Source organism: Oryza glaberrima, chromosome 6 (genome assembly GCF_000147395.1).
Source record: "Oryza glaberrima chromosome 6, OglaRS2, whole genome shotgun sequence".
Taxonomy (NCBI): Eukaryota; Viridiplantae; Streptophyta; class Magnoliopsida; order Poales; family Poaceae; genus Oryza; species Oryza glaberrima.
This window is the reverse complement of record NC_068331.1, coordinates 10,888,786-10,897,655: the sequence shown is the minus strand read 5'-3', so window position 1 is coordinate 10,897,655 and position 8,870 is coordinate 10,888,786.

Here is an 8,870-nt window from a genome sequence, read left to right as displayed (position 1 = left end):
GACTTACATCCTCTGCGTTAACCCTGTATCTCCCATTAACCCTGAGGAATTCGCACACGTAATACCCGCAGAGGACAGTGCCTCTAGGTTGCTTGTGACACTTCACGACATATCATAGAAGAAAATAGTTAAATTTTGCAATTAGTGAAATAATTGGAATACATTAAGTGAGTGGAGTATTACCGGCCAATATGTATGTACTAGCAGCTTTTCCCTTGTTCAAATCTGTTCTCCACCCTTGAACTTGTAGTAGTTGTACGCATTGTATGATGTCGTACCGTTTCGCATTAAGGAGGATATTTAATTATAATGCATTCATATTATACATGCAAGAGTCAGAATCACTTACTACTGTAAGATTGTTAGAAATTCTTTGTATGAGTGGTGACTGTAATCGAGAGGGTCCAAGACTATCACAGTTCCGTCCTTCGGGTAGATGATTAAACAGATGTAATGATCGCTACATATTAATGATATCGTAGTTAGTTGCGGCTAAAATAAGACATATATGTAGAAGAGAAATGTACCGGACTTACTTAAAATTATAAGTGGCCAGGACGACTCTCTTATTTGGAAAGTGCAAGAAGGCTCGTCCAACGTACTGTTGCGATAGTAATCATTTTCTGCTTGTGCAATCCCAACTTGTATTTAGCTATCTCTTCGGGAGTCTTGTCCTTCAGTTGGTCTGACCCTGGTGATAGCCTCATGGTATGCTGTGTTTGATAGATCCTAGTTGGATCCAAGAATCCGATAGGTTCTTTTGTCTTCTTAGCATCCATGTATTGCATCCTACATAAGAAGTTTGTTAGTAATAATCACATGGCTTTGTATTGTACATATTTTTCATATAATTAATGTAAACTCATACTCACAGGCACCAAACAGCGACATAGTTGACATCCATCTTGTCCCGACGATATATGGCGTGGAGATCTTCGAAATCTTGCCAGAAGTAACCTTCGCCGCCGAAACACTCTGCCGGTGATCGAGCTGTTATATTACTAGGCCTTTCTTGCTAGCGTCTATGTACCATTTATGTAACCTTCTCATCTCCCATGGACCTTCCTCAAGTGCCCAATCCGGCAAGATTGCTTTCCTATGTTCGTATTTTTCCGGGCAATCATCAATTGGCAAGTATTTTTTCCTGGCTAGTGCAGCGGCCTTCTTGGGGTCATCTTCCCTGAGTTTGGCACGTTCCTTACCCCCTCTAAAGACGGTTACCATGAACTTCTCATTTTCATCATCTTTGGACTTGGAGTTGTGGCTCCTAACCACTCTAGGCACTTCAGACTTGTCAGTGGCCTTGTCACTGACCGGGGGTTCTTGCACCTCGGGGTCATTCGTAGGAGAAGGGTCTTCAAATACTTCTGGCTCTGTACCGTCCCATTCCAATCCTGGTACATCTTCTATATCTGTCCCGACTGATGCCACAAGTTGCACATCTGGTTCTACCACTATAATCTCCATGGGACATCTGGCACTGAAATCTCCATGGGCACCTCCGGCACTGAAATCTCCTGTGGCACTTTCGGCACTGAAATTTCCTTAGGCATCTTGGGTTCCTCCGCCTTAGCAGTCACCTGCTTCTTCGGAGGAGGTCTCGGAGGTTTTTGCACCCCCTGGTTTTGGCACCACTGGTTTTGGCACCACGGGTTTTTGCGTGGCATCGGTGCCCAATCCAAAGAATATGTCATTCTTGTGCCAAAGAGTTATAAGATCGACCACATCCCCAAGTACGGATACACCATCTGGAGTAGGGATGTCGATGTCGTACGACTCAAACCCTTCGTGGACCACTTGCTGCTGCACTTTGGCATACTCATCGGGTATGAACTCGTCATTAAATGTTCTCCCAGGGATAGCAATGGCTGTAGCGGCCTTAAAGAGTTCTTCCGGAGCGTCCAATTGGAACGTGCAACTTGTAGGGGGTATTCTCCTTTAGGTCATCGAAGGGGTAATCTGGCTCAGGTTCTTGGGTTGTGGGGTCAGGCAAAATAAGATGCCTGACGCAGAAATCCATCATTTGCCTTTCAAATTCCTGAGCCCGTTCGTCCCTTAGGCTATCCTTGTAGGCATCATGTTTCTTGTAGGGGTCATGTTTGAACCCTTCCTTCCAACTCAGTTTGGACAACACACCTCGAACCCTACCCCGTGCTCAGGAGTACCCAGCGCCGTACTTAGCACATATTTATCCCTCTTTGGTTTAAAAGATCATTTCTTCTGTGCACTGGATAAAGTCTCTATTTTATCGGCAACCCCCTGCAGCTCGGGATCTTCAAACGAAACTTTGCCTTCTTGCGTGATCTTAGGAGTTCTAGCTTTTACCTAGTTCTTCGATCTCTGGCTTCATTCCTCCATTGGTACCTGGAGCCCCGCCTTCCTCATTTCCTCCTCCTCTTTTGCCCACTGCTCAACCTTTGGTGCGTACCCCCCGGAGCCTAAGCGATGAGGAAATATGTTCTTCTTGGCCAACTCAGCAAACTTCCTGCTCTTGGCAATTTCTTCCGGGGAGTTCTTCAACGTCACAAAGTCATCCCAGTGCTTCGGGGTTATGTTGGCATATGTCACAAATGGTGTTCGGCCCGTCTTCACGAATTTCTTGTTCAATGTGTTTTTCCAACCACGCCACGACTTGTCCATTGTTTGCAGTGCACAATTCCTCGCAGCTGCCTCTGTTCCATCCGGGAACTGGAACCTTTTCTTCAGCTCTTTCCATAGGACTTCCTTATCCCCATCCGATACATGATCCAGTCCTTGGCCGTGATTAGGGATGGCAACGGGTCGGGTCGGGCACGGGTAGAGCAAAACCATGCCCGACCCTATGCCCATCGTTGCCTGCCCGAATCCTACCCACTAGGGTTAGCGGGCAAAACTCTGTACCCGTACCCATGTCCGATGGGCACGGGTATGCCCGGCGAGTACCCAATGGATTTCACATGAATAATAAATCTAAAGATATATAATTTAACAAAGAGAAATAAAATCAAAAATTTACCAAATTATCAGTTATCAACAATAATTTAAATTACATCACAACTTATTATTAGTTAGTATCACAAATGAACTAAGAGAAAGGGGTATAAGAATTAAGAAATAAGTCGAAATTAGCTAATATATATGTATCGGGTCGGGCGTGAGTTACCCACAGGTAAAAAATGAAACCCGGCCATTGCCCACGATGTCTTCGGGTCTCGGGTGGGCGTGCCCACGGGTAAAAAATCACACCCACGCCCATGCCCATTGGGTCGGGTATCCGCAGATACCCGAACCCATGGACAAAATTGCCAACCCTAGCCGTGATGGCGATCCTTTCCCTTACTATTATGCCACACTGTGAATTGAATTTGGCTAGTGCAGTCAGAGGGGTGAGCGGCTGTCCTCTTGGCCCAACATTGGTAACAACATAGAACCCTTCGTCTTTTTTATTGACGCTTCTCTCGCCCCTACTTCTCTTCGCCTTTGCTAACAGTTCGCTTTTCTTTGAGCCGGTGGTCTTAGCTGGGACCTCGTCGTCTTTTGACTTATCTTTTTTCTTCGGCTACCGTTTTGATCTCTGTGGCGCTGTTTCCTACGAGTAGGTATCAAAGTTTCGAATTAGTTCGGGCTAATAGTTATCACTCAAACAGTTAGATCTTAACTGTACTTACCCCTTCTTTAGGGGGAATGTAGTCCTTGTCGCCTTTTTCACCCTCGTCCTTTTTCCTTTTCTTCGGGCTTGGACAATGATCACTTGGCGAGGAGTACTCGTCGTCCTCGTCAGCTACGTCGTTGTCAGAACTATCTGACGGCGGCACCGTTGGTTCCGGAGCAACCACAATAGCAAGGGATAGCTCCTCCTCCCCTAAACCCTTTTCTTCATTTCCTTTAGTACTATCGGCCATTGTTTCGTACTTCTAACATAAAAGTTAAACTGTATATTAACAATCTGTCATATGAACAAATTTAAATTCGCCCGCATTGCCATATATTAACAATATGTGAAAATAGAACACTACTTATCATAGTTAAAAAAAATTGATAAGTAGTGCACTACTTATCATATTAAAAAAAATTGATAAGTAGTGTACTACTTATCATATGTTATCATTTTACATATCTCCCTCCATATCATAGGAAAAAAATTGAACATTTCCTCCACATGTTATAAAAAAAATTTGAACATATCCTCCACATGTTATAAAAAAAATTTGAACATATCCTCCACATGTTATAAAAAAAAAATTTGAACATACCCTCCCACATGTTATACAAAAAAAAATTGAACAAAAACCCACATTCACCCATTTCTCATTCACATATCACCCACACTCACATTCACAATCAACATATAACCCCTCATTCCTATTCACACCCACATGCACACATATATATCCCCTCACACCCAAATGCGCGCACACACACATATATATATATATATATATAAACACCCACAAGCACACACGTTCGGTCGTGGACGACGAACGGCTGAGGACAAGGTTTAGTCGCTCGTGGACAACGACCGGCCAAAGACGCCGTTCGGTCAAGGACAACGTTCGGTCATGGATGATGACCGGCCGAAGGCGTCTCTCGGCCGATGAGCTCGGCCGAGACTGAGAGAGAGAGAGAGAGAGAGAGAGAGAGAGGTGGCGGTGGAGCGGCCGGCGGCGGAGAGGTGGCACTGGAGCGGCCAGCGCCAGCGGCGGCCTGTGGAAGAACGGCGGTCGGCGAAGGACAGCGGAGGACGGCGGGCGGCGGTGGATAGGACGGCGGTCAGAGGATGACGGTCGCAAGCGGATAGCGGCAGAGGACGGCGGTCGGTGAAAAAATTCAGCAGCCTGTCGGCGCCAAAATTTCTAGGGTTCCCGCTTGGACTTAGAAATTTTGGAGCTGTGGGCGGGGACCTTATATAGGGAAACTATCTTCGCAGGCGGACGGTTTGCCTGCGAAGATGAATTTGATTATCTTCGCATGCGGACAGTCCGCCTGCGAAGATGCGAACCCCATTCGGTATAACCATCTTCGCAGGCACACCGTCCGCCTACGAAGATGGTTTCAAACCTTATATAACTTTAAATTGAAAATGTTTTTAATTTATTATTTTAAAATGAAAATGTTTATAAAAGTTGTAATAAAAATGGTGAGTGTACATACAAATTTTGAAACCTTAATATTAGTACTTTTAAAATGTAAATGTTACTTAATATTTTGAAACATTAATATTACTACTTTTAAAATGTAAATGTTTTTAAAAGTTGTTAAAAAAATGGTAAGTGTACATAAAAAATGCTACAAAATTTTGAAACCTCATTTAAAAAAACTTTAAAATGTAAATGTCCGTAAAATTTGTACTACAAATGGTAAGTACACATAAAAATTAGTATAAACTAATTTACAAAATGTTAAGTACAATTGTTCGTCAATTAAAACATACAAATTTGCAATATGAGCACACATATCCCCTTACATACCATCATTACATAACTAAGAATTTCTTAGAGGCTTACATGCCACTTAACAATCATTACCCTTTTACATTTTTGCCCACATCGTCCGTGCGCATGTAAGGCTTCTCGGTCTTTTGAGTAGATGCCTCGACATGCTTAATCTTTTGTACAAACTGAGTATAAAGTGGCGTACTATTGTATTGGTTGTAATCTTCGACATCTTCGACCCCGTCCACTCCCAAGATCTTTTGTTTTCCTGGTAGCACTATCTCTTTCTTCAAATTTGCAGGGTCATCACATAAAACACATGTGCCACGCGATTGGCGAGTACCCAAGGGTCATCCTTGTGATCCACATTCGCAAGGTCAACAACAGTAAGACCAAACTTATCAACATTGACCCCGTTCGGGTATTTTACCCACTGGCACTTAAATATGGGGAATTGCATTGTAAGTCCATAGTCGATTTCCCATATTTCTTCAATAAACCTGAAGTATGATTGTCCCTTCCCCCCTCCCCCCCCCCCGAATCAATTGCCTCCACACGGACACCGCTGTTTTGAGTTAGGGTCTTACTATCTCGGGCTCTTGTACTAAACGGATATCCATTAATGTCATATCCCTCCCAAGAATTGACTGTAGTTGATGGACCACAAGCCAACCGCTTCATAGTTATTTCATCGGTTGTTTGTTCATCAAGTAAGTCTAGGTCTCGCAACCAATCTATGAAGAGTCGCTTGTGTTCTTTCATTATCCACTCAGTTGTGCGACCCTTATTGTTAGCTCGTAGTAGTTCGATATGTTGATCGATGAAATGCTCAACGATAGCAAACTGATGAAGAACGCTGAAGTGAGCTTCTCGAAATGATTTGTAATCATGGATGACGAATCTCTTCTTTCCTATCGTACCCTTGCCACTCAATCTACCCTCATGTCGAGGCACAGGTACTCCAATTGTATTTTCATCTTTGAGGTAATCGATACAGCACTCGACGACCTCTTCTGTACTGTAACCCTCAACCATTGATCCCTCTGGATGGGCACGATTTCGAACGTAGCCCTTCAAAACCGCCATGTAACGCTCGTATGTCCAGATTTGATGGAGGTACAATGGGCCAAGCGAAACGATTTGGGGCACTATGTGAACGATGAGGTGCTCCATCATATCAAAAAATGACGGAGGGAAACACATCTCAAGTTGGCACTGTGTCTCATGTACGAATGTACGAAGATTTGCTAACTCTTTGTGACTAATGACCTTCGTGACAGTGCGTTGAAAAAGTAGCACAACCTTGTGATAGCAACCTTTAAATGTTCTGGTTTTATGGCCCTTATTGCAATTGCAAGAAACACGGTGAGCAAGACATGACAGTCGTGTGAATTATAACCAGATACCGACAAATCTTTCATGGAAACTAGTCGACTGATGTTTGAGAAACCTATGGGCACTTTGACATCGCGGAGTGATTTGAAAAATGACTTCTTCTCCTTAGGTCTCAGTGTGAAACAGGCTGGTGGAAGATATACTTTGCCATTCTTCTTGCGCCCTTCTTGATGCCAACGCATTAGTTCCACATCTCGCGGATTTGAGTATATCCGTTTAATGCGGTCTTTGACAGGAGGGTACCACATCACAAGTTGCGGGAGTTTTCTCTTTAGTTCCCTCGGCTGTGTCAGACAGTTCTAGGCTAGTATTGCTATTCAATTTGTACCGGCTAGCACTGCATGTTGGACATTCATCCAAAGAAGCGTACTCTTTCCTGTATAGTATGCACTGATTAACGTACGCATGAATTTTTTCCACATCAAGTGAAAGGGGACATATGAGTTTCTTCGCTTGATACGTGCTGGATGGTAATGAGTTAGGCCTCGGAAACATTTTCTTGAGAAGTTCAAGCAGATTGTCGAAACTACTATCAGACCATCCATGTCTCGCATTTAACCTCATAAGTTCAAGAACTGACCGTAGTGTTGTGAACTCACTATCACAGCCCTTTGACTCATCGTACAAAACTTCCTTAGCTGCCTTCTGTAAAGCTTCAAAGTTATTTAAACCTCTAGCCGACCCAATCAGTACCTCGGGTTCTGCATGACGTAACATTTCCACTAGATCAATTTTGTCCTCACCACAACCATCGTCGTACACCATGTCTTCAATTTCTGTCGGAACTACATTTTCAGGCCCGTCCACTTGTTCTTCGCCATGACGTGTCCATATTTCGTACTTCTCTATAAATCCACGAGTTACTAAGTGCTCCATCACTGTAGAAGCATCTTTTTAGGCTATTTCATTCTTACAATCAGCACATGGACAAAGTATCTCCCTCATATTGTTCTGTTCAGCGTGTGCCTTCGTAATACCAATAAATTTAGACACTTCATCCCTATATGGAGCCAAAAACCTCTGCGAATGATACATCCATTGCCGCTTGTCCATATCTCTAAAAAAATGAACAACAAATATTTGCATTATTTATACCAAATTTGTAGGGTTCATTAACAATAACAGATCACTATTCAAAACTAAGTGAAGGTGATTTATAAATGAATGAAAAACAAAGTTTATTTCAATTTGGTTTATACAGACATACCAAATTAGTATAATAGGAAAATATAACAAAATCATATCATCGGCATATTAAAAATAATACAATTATTTTTTAATAAACCAAATAAATAGACATAAAAAATTTTCTTCTCTATCTCATATATATGTCTAGATCTAGATCTAGATCTAGGAGGTGGATGTGATAACAAAATAAAAAAAAATTGGGAATTTATGTTACCACATTAAACCACTACAACAAGAGGCATCAAGTATTACACATATATCTAACATCAACATATCAAAAGAAAGTAAATAAAAAAACAAGGAGCTTTTCCTTCACAATTTTGCATGCATAGATCCATCACAAATTGAGGTCTAAAAGCTTAAAAAAAATGCATACCTAGGATGGAAAGGAGTAGATCTAACCACCGTAGAAAAATCCTCCGAAGATTTGAAGTTCAAAACCTTCCCCCTATATTTAAGTCACTTTAGGAGACAGAAACATCGGATAGAATGAACAGGGCTCGGGGAGGAAGATGACTTTATAGTGCCATTATCGCAGGTGGACCACATAAGCGACGCCTGCGAAGATCGATCTTCGCAAGTGCATGGTCCTTGCCGCTGCGAAGATCGATCTTCGCAGGCGTCGCTTATGTGGTCCGCCTGCGATAATCGATCTTCGCAGGCGGACCGCCAACTCCTCCCCGGTTATCGTCTTTGCCGGCGGGGTTTTCGCTTCGATGGCCATGCCCGCCTATGAAAATAAAACCCCTACGTCGCCGAAAATGCTTTTTCTAGTAGTGTAATGGAAGTTTTATTAATCTCAGTAAATTTCATCAAGTACAATTATTCTTAGAGCACCTCCGGCTTCTGTACCCAAAAAGTGCACACAACCAATAA